The following is a 20,121-nucleotide window of genomic DNA, read 5'->3' as shown; positions in this document are numbered from 1 at the left end:
CGCCATGGTGAAACCATTCCATCACTCCAATAGAACATAAACGCTTCCACAAGAATATGTCGCACGGGAACTCAGAGCCATCATACTGCATCAACGGAAAGCTGCTCCGATTTCATTTTGAATATGTCGTTTATAATTTTAATATATACACAGATCAGTTATATCAAGGGGAAAGTAACAGTGGGTAGTCATTGTTACAGATTATGGGTTGGTAACTGAATGAAAACCCGGCCATCAAACGTCATGAATTAGTAATCGGAGAGGTTAGAGTGTCAGGACCAGATGACTCCATTAGATCATCTTCAAAATTGACTGGAACACTATACATAACACTTAAACTCATTGGCCTCAATGTTCCCTGTCTGTAAGCCTATTCTTCAATCAATCACCTTCCTCCTATACCCTGCCCCATCCTCCCCCACTTTTGCATGTCAATTTCCCTTCTCCCTTTCTTCCAGAAACATGTTTTTCAACAAAATGTATGAATTGCATTAAATTGTCCCTTGCTAACTGCCAGGTTGATGTGACGGGTGAAGAGCTTTGCACCCATTTGCAACACGTGGAAACAGCAGGAGTAGCGTTTTGATGAAGGTTTAAAAATCAATGAAACCAAAGGTACTCAGGGCAAAACCAAGAACTCAGACACAAACCCTAAGGTACTGGGACAGGAGACACGGAGAGACAACTGGGAACACGAAAAGTGATGATCCAAGACAATTCACCAGCAAACGCACAGTGCTCATGCACACCTTAAATAGTAAGAATCATCATAAAGATGGATTTCGTCTGCGACAGAAACAGAGGGAGATAGCTCTATACATGGTCTCTGGATTTTCCAGACAGCACAGGGGATAGCATACACAAAGAGACTATGACCCACACACAGACACAGAGACAAACCAGAACATACTGTAAGAACCGCATAGATCAACAAAATCAATGTACAAGAACAAATGCAAAGAAAAGGCCATGAGAGAAAAAAACCCACCGCTGTTTGTGAACATGAGAAACAAACACTACACACAGATGACAGGTTCTGACTTTACCATACATTCTTTTCACACTTATCTGTAAACATTTAATTTCCCATTTACCTTCTTTCATCGAACCTAGCCACCTACATTAAATTCACTTTTTTTCAAATTCTTGCCTGTTTGAATAAATTAAATACATTAAACGTTATTGTGACAACTGACAACCCATGCGTGGAAAAGATTACAAAACTGGTGCACTCGGCCTGAAAATTAGATTAATTTTACACTCAATTTTTAATCCTAGATATAGATTTATTAAAAGTTTTAACATTATTGCATTTTATCATTTAAATGACTGATTCATCTTATCATAACCATTTTGTGTAACACATTTTTACCATGTGTGTCTTGACCCCTAGTGAACCCCTGAGCAGAGGTGTAAAGAGTACTGATATATCCTACTCAAGTAGAAGCATGTCATACATAAAATACTCAAGTACAAGTAAAAAAGTAGCTCAATTAAATAGTACTCAAAGTAAAAGTTACTGGTTACTTTCACCCCCCAATGTATATTCTTGGTAATAAATCTTGCCACGGTTCCGTTGCATACAGTAAACATCTCATGTACAATATAAACTTAAAAAGAGACCAAATCTTGAAGAATTGGAACTTAAATTATTTTACACAAAGGTATTAAGGTATTAAGTAAGGAAGTTGTTGTATATGAATTACAATCTTAACACGCTAGGGTTAGGATTAGGGTTAGGATTAAGGTTAACCCAAACCCTAACCCTAACCCTAACCCTCTTTGAACTGCGAGATAGCCATTAAGTGTATAATAAGGCAATAATGAGTACTTAATCAGACATTAATACTACAAATTAAGAGTCAATATGTTACTAATGCTAATAAACAACTAAAGGTTAATAGATGTTCCCTAAACTAAAGTGTTACCAAAATGTACAATTATTTTTTTAATTAATTAACACCAATGAATTCAATTCAAAATAATAAAAAAAAAAAAAAAAATCAGGTTCTAAGTATAGCTGCATTTATGAACTCACGTGGTGCATTACGTTTAATGTGGTTGGTCGGCTATGATGTGATGCATTTGATTGTTGTCATATCATTTTTTGTAGTTTCAAAATGTCCGTTGATCATTTTAAAACAAAAAAAATTTACTTAATATCTGTTGGGTGTAAAATGTAAGACATTACTTTCCTTCATTTGACGCTCGACCCATAAAAGCAACTCAACTACAGTAATGTGAGAACTTGTAATCCATTACTTTCACCTCTGCGCCTGAGGCTGACTCAACGAACCCCTGGGGTTCAATCAAACCAAGGTTAAGAACCACTGGTCTACATCGAGCCTATAGGACAAATGGGATTGTCTCCAGTAGTCTATGCCCTGTGACCGTATACAGGATAAGCAAGTACAGATGACAAGAAAATTAAATATAAAGTTAACTTTAATTGAAAATGTAAAAAATACTAAGCATGTGACACTTGTTGTGACTTCTTGGGAGAACATGCAAACTCAAAGAAAGGACCACTCTGGGAGACAGCAGAGATAGTTCCCACTAAAACCTTTCAGGGTAAGTGTGTATAGAAGATAGCTGGATAAAGACTAAGTGAGCTGCTGTGGAACAGAGCATCTGAGCACCAGTCTTGTGCTGGAGCTGCTGCATGTGTCCTCAGGGACCGCAGCAGCTCCCAGGTGTGCTTACGGAACACTGTTGAATTAGGACATGCAGGAGAAAAAGACAACCATTGCTTCACTGCAAAAGAATTCCACTGTTGCATGTGTAGCACATCTGAATCACACATCCTGGATGCAAAACCAAAACTGGTCACGTTTGGGAAGAAAACGGAAAAGATGTCTGTGTTTTAATTCACTCCCAATGATTGTGATGGTTTCAGCAACAGCCTGCTGCATGCCCGTCTCCCGCCTGCCGTGACACAATCAGGCACAAAGACACACCGAAGCCATGCAAAAGGGATTTTTACACTCCCAGACAAAATGAGATTATTTACTGCTATTGAGATAATTCCAGGCAAGCGCTCATGTTGTGTCTCGGCCCTGCTCGAGAGCAAATTGCACTTCTACCCATCCAATAAGAGAGAAAGAAAATGAGATAAAGAAATAAAGGAGAATGTGAGTCAGTTGCTTGGTTTCACCCACTGTATGAGCTTGTTCGGGACTTGGCCATTATTCAAATTTATTTCTTCCTCCCCGTTTCCTCATCCCTGCACATGTCCTGTGTTAGTAAAAATGAATTGTCTGCTCAAGTGTACTTTGAAATAAACAAGCAGTAGTGCTTTCAATCCATTTTTTTTTTTTTTTTTTTTTCTAGAGTTGGAATTGCAACGCCCTGCCAGTGGCCACTTTAGCACTTGTTTGATAAGTGGTTATTGTGGGCTGGAGATGATACAGCAGCAGGCAAACATCCTGTCCTCCCAACCTCATCATAAACACCACAGTTCATCTTCTTAATGTCCCTCACGGTGAATCCGAGCGAATTAACCACAGACTGTGGCTTACGCTAACTTAGTTAACCCCTTTTCATCATGTTTCAAGCAACAATTCAATCTCAAACTAATCTCAAAGCACATAGCAGCTCTCCTGGTAGCATGAAGACACGCTCGGAACACAGAAGTGAGGTGTCAGTTTGGAAGAACACATTCTGGATTGGTATTCAATGACGTCTATCTACAGTTTCTGTGGGACATGCTAATTAAAAGATCGGCAGCTAGGTAATGCAGTCAGTGGAGTACGTGGTATCACTGACTACTCCTGTGACTTTAAATAGCAGCAATTGGATTTTAATCTGTGTATCACTGATTAGTCATTTGGCTCCCCAGTCGCTGTGTAATTTGTTCCACAACAAAGCGGAGTAGGCACGTGTCGACACACTTAGAGTACGCACACACCTCCCTTAGACACACACAAATGAGCATGTGTGAGTGTAAAATGCAAGCGATTTTTTTTTTTTTTTTTTTTTTAAATCAATTTAATGGATTGGGGGGTGGGTCCCAGGATGGCTTTTCTTAGCTATTTAACAGGATCTTAGCCCCCTCTGTTGGCCATAAAGTGTAAAACACAGACCTAGATGATTTATCAGAGGCCAGTGACATGCAGTCAGAGTATAGGCAAGGTAGGCAGTGCCTACCCAAGGTTGAATTGATATTTTGATTATTTGTTTTAATTATAATATAATTATAAATTATTTATTTTTCAATTTCCGATAGCCTACAACACCTATAAGTTTGAAAGTGTCAGCATTTTGTGCTTTTCGTAAAACATCGCTATTTCCTAACCGCTGTAAGGCAGGAGGAGGCCACACCCCTTCTCAAAGGCACATTGCTGCTCTGCCTCTGTTCCCATAGCGTGTTTTTATGTGTTTGCGCATGCGCAGTCAGTTCCCCAAAATGACAACCATTTACGTCCAAGGGCAGCTCTCTACGCTGCCTTTGGACGTAACCGCGCTATGCTAAATGCTATACCTAAGTTCACAGTGCATTAGTGAATTGATATCACGTAACCGCTGCTGCTACGTTCTCTAGCTAGTGGGCGGGATAACACTACAGGCAGGATGACAGCGCTAGAGAACTTTTTTTTTTTTCACTTTTTTAATTATTTTATATTAAAGGAGTTTAACACAATTGTATCAATAGTGTCCCAACATGTAGAATCTACTCACATAAATTGAGGTAACAGTTTCCAGTCAATCTTTGGGAGTATATTTTAATTAATTTTTTTTCGTGTACAACAACTCCCATTCTCATCCATGAATTATTCAGAAAATTCGGTAAAATGCAGCAGGAACTTCCAGTTAAATTGAAGCCTATAATTAATTTGTGCCATGGAGGATTAATTCATGGTCATGCTTTTTTGTTTGCCTTCAACATTCAAGTAACTGGAGTATTAACTGTGATTCATTTTCCTGTCAGTGTCTTTCTATCCGTGTGACAATTAAGTTAATATTTATTCGTACGTACAATAGTGTAACAGTAACAACATACTGTTGCAACATGGTGTAACGTTGCATCATTGGATAAGAGATTCAAGATGAAACGCCATGAACAGGATGCCACTCCTAGTGTAAATAAATTATTGAATTTAGTGTTTTGAAAACAAACTTGAAGCAATAATTTTCCTTTTTTAAAAAAAAAAAAAAAAAAAAAAACATTCCAGGTTCAAACACTGCAAAGCATGCTGGGAAAGCTGCACGTCGAATGTTTAAATAAAATTGGTTTTTTTGTTGTTTTTATAATCATCGCTAATATATAATAATTGACTAGAAATGGCAGATTTGACCCAAATGTTACTTTACTTATTAAGACAACGCAGAACGTCCTTTCATGAAGGAGCCAACAGGACATCATCATCTGCAAACAGCATACGTGATATAACCAGACACCATTGAAGCTTTAGAGCAGGGCCATTCAATTTCTGCCCATATTTGAAATTGCTATTTTGAATTTTTTTTTTTTCTTTTTTAAGATAAGACTGTACAGTGATTTTTAAAAAAAAAGAAAAAGCTGATTACAGGGTTACATTATTTTTCTCGAGTTTTGAAGGATTGTTTCAAGGCAGTGGAAAATGTAGTGTTGATCGTATCGTCTGAGTATGTCGTTTCTGTCCAATTTTGTTGAATTTATATTGTACTAAACTGTCTGAAGACATTGCAAAACTACTTTAAGTGTTTATTTTGCACGGTTATGTTATTGGCATATTTAAGTTCATGCACTGCAACATGAATGATTAGATTTGGCCCATGGCCCTCCACCGCAAATAATTTTTGGCCCTTCTATTAAAGAATATGGGCTTTAGAGCATACTCATGCAGAATTATTGACATAGGCCTATATCTATGATACTGAGACAAATAACACAAAATATTAGCTTCTGTCAAAACCAAGGCAGCTTATTGTCTTCATAGAATTTGTTTTTTAATTAATTTGATTATTATTTGAAATATTACTGCATGTAAATGATTGATTCTTTAGTCATAATGCTCAAATAACACTCATTTCTACATGGTTTTGGACTCTGTGGAAGGATATATGAATACCTTGAGAGGATGTTACATCGGGAGAACAGGCAAACTCAGTAAGGAAGCACGACTATAATATGATTATGTGAAATAGTTATATATAGATTATCGTACAGTTATCTGATGTCTGTCATTTAAGTGACGTTAATGAACATTGTTTTCTTCCCAAGGTGAAAAAGGATTTGTGAATTATCTTTATTAAGGTTGAGTATTGTGAAGACGTATTGTTAAAAATAAATAAATAAATAAAATATTGAAATAAAATACATTCAGGGCCATTAAAAGGATGTAATGAGCTAAAGTTTCCTCTAGATGGCAACAACACAATACACAGTAACAGATTTTTGTTCAATGTTTGGACTTGGACAGTCACAAGTAATTATTCTTTCCAAAAACACTACAATCTTGTATGTGTGAAGTACAGATACTACGTTCAATACAAGTAACAGTAACCTAGTCAAATTACCCAAGTACTTTTTATTCAATTACTTCTATACTTTTGTTTAAAAATAATTAAAAATCTTGAACATAATTGTCATAATTATATGAGCAATTAACAATACACTAATGCACTGTTACATGTTTATCTGTACAATAGTTATCCAGTACAACTGAATAACACTGCAATATTGCACATTTCATTAACTACCATAACATTTAGGTTTGTGTTAACTTATTAAGAAACCGCATCAAACTATATCACCATATTTGACAGAATAAACAAAGGGCTGTTCAATAGCATTCAATAACATCTAATAAATAATGGAAAGAAGTCTGAGTTAATAAATGCAACTTTTGTTGTGTATTGGAAAACGAATCATTGTTTTTACCACAAATCACTTATTTCCCTCACTTTTAGTTGGATGTAAGCGTAACATGTTATATTTAACAAAAAACGAAAAGAAAAAAAACTGTAAATAATGCAAGGCTCACTTTGGTTTAGCTAACTAGGAACAGTTGTCTGAATAAATGAAACCTCAACATATTATACAAAAAGAATCCTGCTGGAATTACTATATGGAAGTCAAGGAAACTTCAAAGGAAACTTCAAAGAAAACCTCAAAGCGATCAGCAGATGCCTCTCAAGAAGATTGGCAGTTGTTAGTCAAAACATGTCAGGAGATCAAAGTGGATTTCGAAATGAACAGTTGTCTGAATACTGTAAATGAAACCTGATGCATACTAATCAGAAATAATCTTGCTGGAATTAGCCAACTATATTTGATCTTGCTAGCCTCAAAAAGCTGTTTTTATGATATACAAATCAATTTATTCCTGATAAACCTCAGACATAAGATAAGGGCACAGATGGAGTATCTTTATTATAAGTGACTCGATCGCCTCTACCTGGTTTGCTCCTGCACTGACGAGCTTCAGGTATTACAGTAGGACATGAAAAAGCCATACACACATTAACACAAATTGTTTTAAGGGAAAACGTGAGCCGACATGACCGAAAAAGTAACGAAGGCATCCATAGAAATGTAGTGGAGTGAAAGTAATAATTATCGTCCAAAACATTACCAATTAACAATGTGTCCATATTGAGGTGTTTAAATACTTAAGTGTCAAAAGAGAGAAGATTAATGGCTTAGAATTCAACAGCAGGAAATAACTAATTATCATCACTTGCCCTGAACTGCCCTTCAGTGCCATCTGTTGTCTTTATCACACTAAATTATGTGACACACGTTTACATTATGAGTTACATTGTCATAGTTTGATTTATAGGCTTTACAGATTTTTTTTCTGCCTCATCCATTATTCTAGACTGATTGTATTACCTTACTTAGAATGTTCATGTACATACTATTTAATTTAAAGGTTCACCTGCACTACTCATCACTGCTCTATAATCTCATCTTGTTATTGTTTTCTTGTTATATTATTTTATTTAGTTTTGCACATATTAGTCTAACTACTGTTAGACTAATATGTGCAAATATATATATATATATATATATATGTATTTTTTTTTTTTTTTTTTCTTTTTTTTTCTTTTTTCTAGTTGATTGTTATTATTTAATGTTTACATTATTAAAGAGAGCACAGTTCACCAAGTCAAATTCCTAGTGTGTATAACATAAATTACATGGTCAATAAAGCTGATTCTGATTCTGATTATTTCTGGAATTTAAAAGCCATTTTTACCCATAGAATGGATTCCCTTTGGCATTTTACCCACCATCCATTGTCTGCACTCAAAAAACCAAATTAAATGATCTTTGATATTTTTCCTTTTTTGGATTCCATCGTCAAGCTTTCAGTCACAAAGGGCAAAACATAAGGGGAGGGGGAATCATGCTTGGAAAGGATTTCCACTTTCCTCTTAACATTTTAGTAGCAGCAGTCTTTTTAAAAAATGATCCATTCCTCTTATTCCCATTTTTTGGATGAGATTATCCATTCACATATACACTCCCAAACAAAATATTGATGTTAAATCAGGATACAATCAGCCAATGCTGGCTTTTGCTCGAGAGACACTCCACGCTTCACAAACCAATTACTTCGGTGGAGTTTTTTTTTTTTTTCCCACAATGTCACCAGACGATGTTAATGAGAGCGGCAGCGAGGTAGATATCTAAAAATAGCAGTTATGAAAAGGTGTCGGACCAACATCTCAACAGCTTTAAGCAGATAAGATCAAACTAGCATTCGTGTGTAGAATGCGAGAAACACACACACTTATATCAGCAACAGTTACAATCTCTGCTACTTCAAGTGTCATTGATGTCAGACTCTCTCAATCAGTCCATTTCTTGTTCTATCTCCTTTGTGCACTATGAGGTTAGCAGCTCTCGCTAACCTCCTGAACTGCTTGAGATTACAACCCTGCTGATGCTGATTGCTAAAGAGCCAATTTTCCAGTCAGGGAGGCAAATTGAAGTCACCAAAAGTGCTGCCTGAAGGCTTTTGTTGTACCACAGGTAGAGATTATACTGCAGTAAATGTAATACTCTCATATTACCTCTTTACAAAAAAAAAACCAAAACCTTAATGTTAAACCCACTGACAACAAAACACAGAGTTGTCTTAAAACATTCCATTCCTCGACCATTTAACTCTTTATTGCTGCCACATCTCCCACCAGGGGGTTGCCAGGAAACTGCGATTCTTTCAGAAGTCGGGGGCGTATCTGGGCAAGTGGAGAGGTGGATGAAGGGAGAGGCTGCTGAAAGTCTCATCTTTAGCCTTTTCACCCCCCCCCCCCAGCCCCCCATTGACAGCCACACAATTATCTTATTGTATTTTTTTTCTCTGGCAACAAAAACTATATTCAACAGCCCAGGGTTTGTTCAAAGGAGTTTAAACTCTTTTGAAAAAAAAAAAAAAAAAAAGTGTCTCAGTGAAAATATGTTTAAATAAAGCCACCAGTGACAGGATCAAAAATCCATATTTCCTCTGGCACGTTGGTGACTTTAACGGATGAATAAAGGTTTCTACTGAACGAATCTCACGCCATCGTGTCCTTGACCTTCATCAGCATGAAAATGAGCAGCAAAAATATCTGAAGGTGTCATTGCTGCAAATTGAGTGCCAGACTTTGTCACACTGCAGCCATTTAACACCGACGTACAAGAAGTTAACACAAAACCTTTATCTTAGAATAATGAAGTGTGTCCATTGTCACATACAGTACATGTCTTACTTCAAATGGTACGACTGCAGTGTGAATAAAGTTTGTGATCCACTTTTTCATTGTATATTGCCCAGTCAATATCCAGTTTTGAAGTTTTGTGTTGTCAGACATCTTGTGTATTTTCTGTATAGTCATGAACACAATGCAGCATTTAGCAGCTTAAAATTCATGTGGTTTCGCCACTAGCTGCAGTAAGACTGCGGTTCTACTTTTGTTGGGTCTGGTGACAAAGATTGAAAACACATTGGATGTATTTATCAATAACAGCATGTAAGTGACACAGTAATATAGTGTGCAAACAACATCAGCTTTAACTGGTGGCTCTGTATAAGTGCATACAAACAGGTCAAGTAATTTACTGCTGTGTTGCTGTATTTACTGTTGATAGATACATATATACGCAAGTGCACACATGCAGCAAGTATGTATAGAAACAGTATGTACACAATTACATACACAAAGTATATTCATTAGTTAAGGTATGAATGCAAAATACTCCATGTACATTAGTGTATAGTAGTGATGGGTGATATTATGTAATATGGGTCTAGATCAGTAGTGGCTATTTTACAAATATCAAAAAAGCAATACGTTCCGTTTGAGACATGATGGAAAAAAAATAATGGTACTTTTTCCATTACTAACTTTTAAATAAGTTTTCTTTTTTAGTTAAGACTGTTTATTTGTGAGGTATCACATTAAAAGTAGCATTCATGCATTATTTCAAATCAAAGTATCATCTTATCTATAAAGCAAGGAATCTCATTGTGTCTGTGGCTCACATATCTCTGCGGTTCAGGGACAGACGGAGCTGAGACTTTCAACATGGCTGCTGCTTGATTCAAGGGTGTGCAACATCGGATTTGATTGGACTGCAATGATACCGTTAAAAAATTCTCATAAATGCATTCTCAAAACAGCTCAATGTTAAGAAATGTGTTGATGATGTCACAGGTTCTCTCAGTTATTTTGAGACGTAATGGCCTATTTCAGTGGCAAAACAAAGAAATAAAAAACAAGAATCAACAGAAGAAAGTTTATTTGAAGTTCTAACACTTTCTCTCTCCGCAAGCTGCAGATGTATGCAAGCCTACATTACAGTGCTAAATATAAAAATACTTCCTACAGGCACTGCATTAATAAAATTGAAAACGGGTTGCCCTGTTAGTAGTTTGTAGTTTGATTTGTGACGACAAAATAATGAGCAAAAAAGATAAAGAGCTTCGCCATGAAAAATTGTTTATTACCCTACCCTCAACTCTCTATAAAAGCAAGAAATCTCTGTCCGTGTGTCTGTATGTATGTCCCTCAAATATCTCTGCAGATCAGGATCAGACTGCCATGAGACTTTCAACATGGCTGCTGCTTGGTTCAAGGGTGTGCAACGTCGGATTTGTTTGAACGCCCCACCTCCTGAGTCGATGGACTCAGTGATGATGTCATCAGTCCTAGCTCTACAGCGATGATGTCCTCCCTACATTACAATGTTTCATAAAATTGTCCACCGGGAGCGGAGCATTGCCAACCGCCGTAAAACTACACGGAAGAAGAAGCCACCAGAGTCACATGCGCGCCAGAGCAAATCACTACTTTACAAATTCCATGTGCATCTGAACTGAGTTGTGGATTAATGACACCAAACGAGTCTGGAACGAGTCTGTTCCGGTCTGAGGAGATCCGGATCTGCAAGGACAACAAACTGGAATCGGAATAGAAGCGGTTGAACTCTCTACAGTGTCCTTGTTAAAAGCCAAAATATATGAAAACACAATAGTTGTCACTCTACACATTTCACAACAAACCTAAATGTCCCTGACGTCCCACCTTTCAGCACAACCTCATTCAGCCATCCATGAAAAAGCTACTTAACCTCCCACTTTTCAAAAGCAACACATACTGTACTTCCTATGGGCACTGCACTCGTTACTGTAAAATTGAGCCCTTGTGTTGCTAAGGAGACTCAAGCAATAAATTGGCATTTAATTATATTCTGCAGCGAATGGAAAGTCAATGAAAGGATTACACAAGTACTGCACACATTCAGCTCTTTGAAGACATTGTAAAAGTTGAAGACGAATCACATTAAACTTTTTAATAACCAAGAAAAATAAAGCAATTCAACAAGACTTTTAAAATGTAATTAATTCAGACAAAAGCCATAAGAAAGACGACTTAATAAACTACATTGTGGCTAGACACTAGAAATGGGTGGAGCATGTTGTCTGAGGAGGTAAACAGTTTGTCTGCTTGTATCTTTTCGCTTTTTTAAAAAAAAAACAACGTTTAAAGCTTGCTAATCATTAGCAACTTTCCTGATTGTTTGATCAGCACACAGCACAGTGCAGTCTCTGCTGGTTGCCAAGCTACCAGCATTTCAGACACCGGGAAACCCCTGTGCTAAGCTACAACGGGTTTGTAGCTTTACGATGACACTAACTGAGCGTATCTGTCCAATAACTAGAATTCCCTGCATCCTGATGTACTTTATTGCTGTGCTGTTGGCTAACTGCTGTTAGGCTGAATGAGGAAGTGCAGAGGCGTAATTTACAGCTGTTGGAGAGACAGAGCAATCACTTAGACTAGAAAAACATCTTTGTTTTTAACTGGGTGTCGAGACAGCCACAAGTGTTGGGATGATGTGTGCTTGGCTAGTGGGCCTGTGTAAAGTTAATAATGCAGCTCGCACTGTAGCTTATTTTTCAAGGTTTAATTCACAGTTTATGAAGCAGAGAAAGGGGCTGTAAGAAGATACATTCATCACTGCTGTCTGATTCTTTTTTTAATCAGCGCCGTTAAGAGTGCGTGTTCCATCAGGCTATACATAAATATGATTACTGTAATCATCATGCAGTACTGCAATCTTGCTTTCTTTCTGACACAGTGGAGCGACGAGGTCACTGTGACGCAGAAAGGTCAAACTCATTTAAGGTCAGAGGCTGCATTCAGAGGACTGGACAGCAAGGAGAAAAAAGGCAATGATGGATTTAATAGACACACAGCATTCAGTCACAAACATGTGGCACTCAACTGTATGGTGTTTTACTTCATATCCACTGCTGCGGGCTGCATTTGATACTTTGAAAGGCTGAATTGGTTCTTGAGTTGGAAACATTTGCTCTAAAGATCAGTGGGTATTAAGTATATTTGTGACGCACCATAATAATACTATAAACAAGTTGCTATTGGGATGTTTTGAGTTATTTACTGATTCTGTAAGTGCAGTTTCTAAGCTTTCCAATGTTGTAACACATGGAAACCAAAGACTATTTATAGGGTTCTGGTTATGGCCATTGGGGGTGGGGGGAGCTCAACAGAGGGAAATGATGACTCCTTGCTTGCATTTTCTTCAGGAACTGCAAATATTCTAGTTCCTATTGAGTTGAGTAAGTATGCAAGTGAAGTCAAAAGCATGGTTACTTTTACCGACTGCAATTTTGTTTTCCAATAACATTGCATTGTATTGTTACTGTGATTGGTGACCCTAAATACCTTTTTTTTCCCTCTAGAATTTGTTTTTGATCATGTTTGTTAAACTGTTTTACAAATGCAAAGTAGCCAGGATTAGTGACAAGTTGCATTTTAATTGAAATTAGAAATACATTTATATTTGACAAAAACAAATTGTTTTAATTTGAAAAAGAATAATAAAAAATAACTACTAGGAATTTCAGGCAACCCCATTCTAACTCCAGGCGACCCCACATGGGGTCCTGACCCCATGGTTGAAAAACCCTGGTCTATTGTATCATGAACTCAGTGTATCAAAGGCTTTAAAAGATGTTTGCAGACACCAGTAAGGGGAGAATTTCCTGTATACGTACACAGCAACTACCCAAAGTGAAACATTAGGGATACCAAGCGAATTAATATGGTTGAAACTTTGGATCAACCAATTAACTATTGGTACTAGTTCAACCGATCTTTGAAAAGAATGGAATAACTGTACCTATGGCATATTTTGTGCAAGAAAAACTAATCTTCTGCACATCTAAGCGCTGCAATTACCTGCAAAATGGATTAACTGCGGCAGCGTCGTCTGGTTTGTTTTGCTAGTCCCTTTGAAGATACAGCTCATAAACTGTTCCCTGTTTTATTTCTCTCATTTCCTCTCAATATCTGTTTCAAGCTCTTTAAAAGTGATATCTCTCTCACACACAGATGAGCTATAATTGATCGTGCACGCAAAAGCAAACATGTAAATTTATACAATTAGATTCAATCTGCCAGCATGTCTGACACACAAATAAACGGTCCATGTGGCACTGCGACCAATCGCTTGGTGCGTAAAAAGAACCATCCACTACATAACTCAGTTAATTTTCTGAACCACTTGTCATTCGTTCCCCTGCCTCAGAGATGCATCCTGAAACCATAGAGACGGCATTCATAGCACGAAGTCTGTCTCACTGACACAGCCACAAGCAGAAATGAAATAAACTCCAAGAAACGTAATCGCAGGCCCAGCTGCACAACAACCCTAATAGTTTTCTAATTGTTTCTGTGATCAAACATTCATTCATGGACTCTATGGCCGGCGATGGAACAAGAACTCAACAAGGTCAGTACTGTTATAGCAAAGCGTCATGGAGCTCATTTTTCACGCAAGGACGAAATCAAGCGGAGACGCCGTAGCAATTAGCTAATGGTGTCTCACAAATTCACTGATTGGAAAAGCTTCTATTGGTTCCCTTTAGAATACTTCCTCTGCTATTCCCAGATGAAACGGGAGGGAACCAGTATAGCATCCAGTGTGATTGGATGACCAAGTGGGAAGAGTTTTATGATTTCAAGGAGGAAATGTTGGGACACGTCATACACCCATGGCAACCAGTATGAGTACACACAGACGGCAAACCCTGCGTTTATTGTGTACTCTTAGATTTAGGAAACATCTAAAAGCAGGGAATCAAGAAGAACAGAACGGGCTTTTAAGATACTAAACTGGATTATTGTCAACTTCTATCTGTCTTTTACACATTTGTATCTTTTGAAACTTGAAAAAAAACTAATTCTGCCATTTCATTTCATGAATTGGATGAAAAGATTCAAACAATGATTATCAAATGTTGTAACACAAAATGTCAGTGCAGACACAATGAGAGCCTTTGGAGATAAGAAATAGACCTTCAAACTGAAGACCTTTCTTTGTTTGCAAAGGTATTGTAATATAGGTATTTAAGGATCATCTTTGTAGTTGTATCGTTTTTGAACTTTAATGCTTTAGCGTCAAAGAGAAGCATACGTTTCTGCTATAATTTGGCATATTTGTAATACAAAGCACATTATTGTTTTTTTTTGTTTTTTTTTAGAAGAATGTACTTGGTTATTTTTGGTTATTAGTGTAGTAGCCACTCTCTGTGGAAGATGGCATCTTGCCATGTAGATTTTGGAAGTGAAAGAACATGCAGCACCGAGAACACAGTGCCCACATGGACACAGGTGCAAAAGTCACCAATTAGCTCCATCTAAAATCTGCGTGCAGGGCTTTAAACTCACAAATAACTACAGATGAAATATGTAGTCAAAGCCTTGGCAGAGTTACATACTGCTGCACTTGACACATTAATAATCTTCAACTGTTTATTTTCACTGAAACATTGTTACAAATGTGTTTAAGTATCGCAGATTGGATTGTGCTTCTAAAATGTAAATATCTTTAGTTCATAAAGGTCCTATGTCGTGCTATTTATCTCCATTAGTTCTAAGAACTAATGGAAAACATAATATTTGAGGTTTATTTTCCCAAACTCGCCTGTTTTCCAGAGTTTTAGCCTCTGAAAAGTCACTTTCTGAGCAACTCTACACAAACAGGCTGATTTGCGGCCTACTTATGCATATTCATGAGTGGGCGTGTCTATAGACGGGACACTGACTTCCTCCTCCCTGCACGGTAATGTAGGGCCAGAGGACGGCCCGCCCTCCTCCCACCCACTCCGTAGCCGAGCTCATGCTGCTTTATCAACACGAGAGAGGGTGGGAGAGGGGGCGTTCACCAGTACATACATAGACTTTAGAAAATACATACAGAGCACTGCGCAAAGGACGCTGAAATGCTTCGTGGCCGTGTCTGTTTACATGTCAATCACAGCAGAGAGCTTTCATCATCAGTGGGAACGCGTCATCAAATTGGAGCGAGGTGTTTGGGCTCGCCCTGCAGTAAGAAATGAGCAAATCACCCTCTAATGATTGAGGGAATCAATGAAAAAAAACACTGTGGGCATGTGTATGAAGCCCATATAGCACTTTTATGATATTTAAAGCACAGAAAAATCGATTTAGCATAAACATGGGCCCTTTATAGACTGAAGAATGAGACCAAACTGAACATTTTATCAATATCCAAATTTTTCACACAAAGTATTCGCTGTCTCAAAATAAACAAAGCTCAGCCTAATCGAAGGCTCTGGTCCGCGCCCGTTTTCACCGTTATTTTGCTTTGGGATTCATCAGCAGATTATGAACCCTAAGTGTAAAAAAAAATAAATAAATAAAAAAAAATACATGAGTAATGTGAAAACCCAAGGTGGTAATGCATCATGTGAGAATAATGTTACTTTTCTAGGGTGGTGAGAGCATGACAAAGGGGGCTCAGAATAGACCTCATGGTGCGAAAACTACTCAGTAAAAGGAACTGTTCGGACTCCTTTTCAAACAAAGATGACACAAAAAGGATTTCATGAAGAAGAAAAAAGCACATGTTGAAAAGTATAGTTCAGTGTAATTACGTGAGATATTGGGATTTGTAATTTAGCTTGAAAATAGTGCGATTGACACTAAAACAGTAACTATTTAAGAATAGAAGAATATACAAAGCGAGGTGCTTTATAATGAAATCAATCACAGCACATTTTTGCACTTTATACTTTTCAGGGAACAATGATTGTAGTTTGCATATACATATAAACAATGGCACATTGAAATTTTACCTCATCATCGGACTAATTACGATGCTATAGCAGATGAATAAAATATGTTTTTTTTCAATCCAATGAAGAGATGCTGACATCGATGCTGTTTTGTTTTTTGTACAGTACTTTATAGCCAGTTTCCAGTTGCTATGGTTACCAAATGCTCTGAGGATTGATGTCTCATTTCCAAAGTGAAGCCTGCACTAACTGTACACAACAAAGGCCCATTTAATCATAGCATTTAGCAGCAATGAGAAAGTGTAGAGCACAGTAACATTTCCAGATTGATGCCAACACTTTAGCATTGTACTGTAGCAACACTCAAATACTGCATCAAACGGTAATAATAATAATAACAATAATAATAATAATAAAAGAAAATGGCTTTTGAGTAATCAGATCTGCAATCATCAGCCCTGATAGTCAAGAGTTCTCTTGCACTTTATTTTTTTTTAATTTATATTTAAAATATGTATTGAACAATGTAATGAAAGTGACATACATTTTAGGAAGGTGAATTATGAAGTTGTGAATGTCTTTAATGCCGTTTTAGAATGTGACTTGTTTTTTTTTCTGTAGAAAATACACACATAGCACTGCACGAAGGACGGTGCTCAGCTTCGTGGGCGTGTCTGTTTACATGTCAATCACGGCAGAGAGCTTCCTGGAGGCGCGGCTTCTCCAGCTCAGTGCCGCGTCAAATTCGTCATCAAAGTGGGCACGTGTCATCAAATTGGAGCGAGGTGTTTGGGCTCACCCTGCAGTAAGAAAGGAGCAAATCACCCTCTAACTAACGATTGAGGGAATCAATGAAAAAAACACTTTGGGCATGTGTATGAAGCCCATGTAGTACTTTTATCATGTTTAAAGCACAGAAAAGTTGATTTAGCGTAACATGGGCCTTTTAAAGTTCCGTCAGTTTTATTTTAGCTACCCCACTAACCCTAACCCAGGAAATACCCTAAAATGTTTTGTTTTTTTTGTATATGTATTTTTAAAGGTGAAATTTGCTGTGTTCAATATGTTCAAATGAAAAAGTGGGATTCGAACCTACGGCAACAGAAGGAAGAATTCTTGAGTCAGGCACCTAAGACCACTCAGCCATCCTGACACAATGAAGATAGAATGCTGGTAATTAGATACGCATTACGTACTAGGAAACACTTCCTTTAACAGCTGTGTTTAACGTGCATTGTCCCTGTCAAATAAACAAAGATTAAAAAAAACATTTTTTCCCACAACAACCAATAACCAGTTGAAAATACTTGCAATTTACAGAGTGATAATAAAATAATGTAATTAAGTCTACTTTAAATAGCCATTAAAGTTGTTTTTTAAATTCAGTGTAATATCAAATGAAGTGATTTATTCATGCTTAGCATTCATTTTTAAAATCTTTTTAATTCAGTTACAGAAACAAGACTAATTCTCTGCATTTCCAGCAAAATGAAGAATTAATGTTGCCTCAAAATCTCAAACCAAATTCTGCGTTTCATTTCTTTAAAAGGCTGGTTTCTACAAGACTCTTACCAGCTGCATGTGCGAGATAAATGTAATTTTGACCTGCGCACAGACATTTTCTTCCATCAAATTACATTAAAAGGCACAGTTCAAACTTTAAAAGGACATAAAACATGAGAAATAGATTAATAAAAGGTTTAAATCTGAGGTTAATGTTGGGCAAGACAAATTAAAGAGTTTAGAGAAGACCAACCTGCAAACACACATAAACAAAAGGGTACTCACGAATAGTCTTGACTAAAAAAAGGTTGGGTAACGCTGCTGTAAAGGATGAACACGCGCTGCATGCTGTTCTGTTGTTTGCTGCAAACGGGCCCGGGTGTGGATAATCAGTAGATTGCCTCACCTGCTGTATGGGGGGGGGGGCTGTAATTTACCACCACACTCACACTTCATACTTGTGATGGAGAAATGATCAAACACAATTGCATTATTCATCAAGGAGGAGAAACATATGATTTGAACAGCAGAGCATTGCAATAATCTACCTACACTGACTTTCTGTGTTTGTGTGATGCCCAGGCAATCCAGTATCAATGTTATGTAGGGGAAAAAAGTTTTATTCCATGTAGACAATCCTTCATGAACTTTGTGTTCATATCTTAAGGCAGGGGTTCTCATGGTCTCATCCTGGGACCCACATTTTTTACGTCATTAAATCGCGACCCATCTTATTATTATTTTTTTTTTATTTTTTTTTAAATTCAACTAACCAAATTTTGTTGTCCAAAAACAGCTGTTGAAAACACACATAAATAATCCTTTTTGAAACATATATCTATACATTTTCCTGTGCAACATGCATTTCATAGCAAAAAAGTGTTCTTTCAAAATAAAAGACAAGTACAACATGAGAATTATTAAGTATTTGTTTCTTTTGACCAGCTGTCCGGTACAGGTCTACGACCCACTTTTGGGTCCCGACCCACCAGTTGAGAATCGTTGTCTTAAGGCACATGTGTGAAAATAAACGCAAGTGAAAACATTAACTTCCTTGGTGGTGGGAATAAAATCACCTTTTAATAATCCTGAATTCATTTTTTGGCAATTATAGGATTTTATTTACTTATTACATATTGTATTATTTGGATGTATAAGTCAGGTGAACCTATGTGACAATAAGAGCAGAAAAGTTCAAATAAAGTGTTGGTTGGACTTCATTGAAATAAAATGTGAATACATTTGCCTTTAAATGTTGTTTACCTGTACTCTCCAGTATTCAGGGATGTATTTCACGCACACTGGTTTTGTTATTATTTTGGATAAAAAAGTTACTGAATCAATTTCAAGTCACTGAATCCTTTTAAATTACCCAATATCATCCTGGAATCGAATTGGCACCAACAAATCGTGATTTGAATAGATCATTGCACCCCTTATATTTATATATATATATATAAAAAATTGAATGTTGAATTATTTATTTTCACAATGACCTATACTGACCCGACTCTGCACCGCAGCTGTAGGTTGTTTTTCCCCGAGGTAAACAAGTAAGTTCATCATTTTTATTTATTTATTTTTATTTATTCAGTTCATAAACGACATGGTTGCAATCACAGAAATTCACTTTGACATTCAGAGCAAAATCACATCATTGTTTTTTTTTTTTTTTGTCTTTTCTGCATGCCGGAAAAAGGCATTTTGCTTATCAAGATCCGTCCCCTGATTTGAACACAGATAATTTTACATCAAACCTCGTTTATTCCCTGGTCAAACATTCTTATCCTCCTCATACCATAATTTCATCTTTTCATTAACGTTTTTTTTTTTTTTTTTTTTCCTTTTTTATGTGACGTGTTCTCGTCTGCAGTCATTGTTCCTGTTGTTACTCCTCCTCACTGTCCTTTTTTTCCGTATCTCCTCGAGCTTTCTTTTCCAGTCATTGTTTACGTTCCTCCAACTCTCCAAACGAAAAGTTCTTTTCCTTTCGAAGTACCTTCAAATCCTCGGAAAGTCGCCTCAGCATACGATACATCAGAAAGGCACATGCACACACACACACCCCCATCATCAG

Source organism: Gouania willdenowi, chromosome 24 (genome assembly GCF_900634775.1).
Source record: "Gouania willdenowi chromosome 24, fGouWil2.1, whole genome shotgun sequence".
NCBI classification, from domain to species: domain Eukaryota; kingdom Metazoa; phylum Chordata; class Actinopteri; order Blenniiformes; family Gobiesocidae; genus Gouania; species Gouania willdenowi.
The sequence above is the reverse complement of the archived record's forward strand: the minus strand, read 5'-3'. Positions refer to the sequence as shown.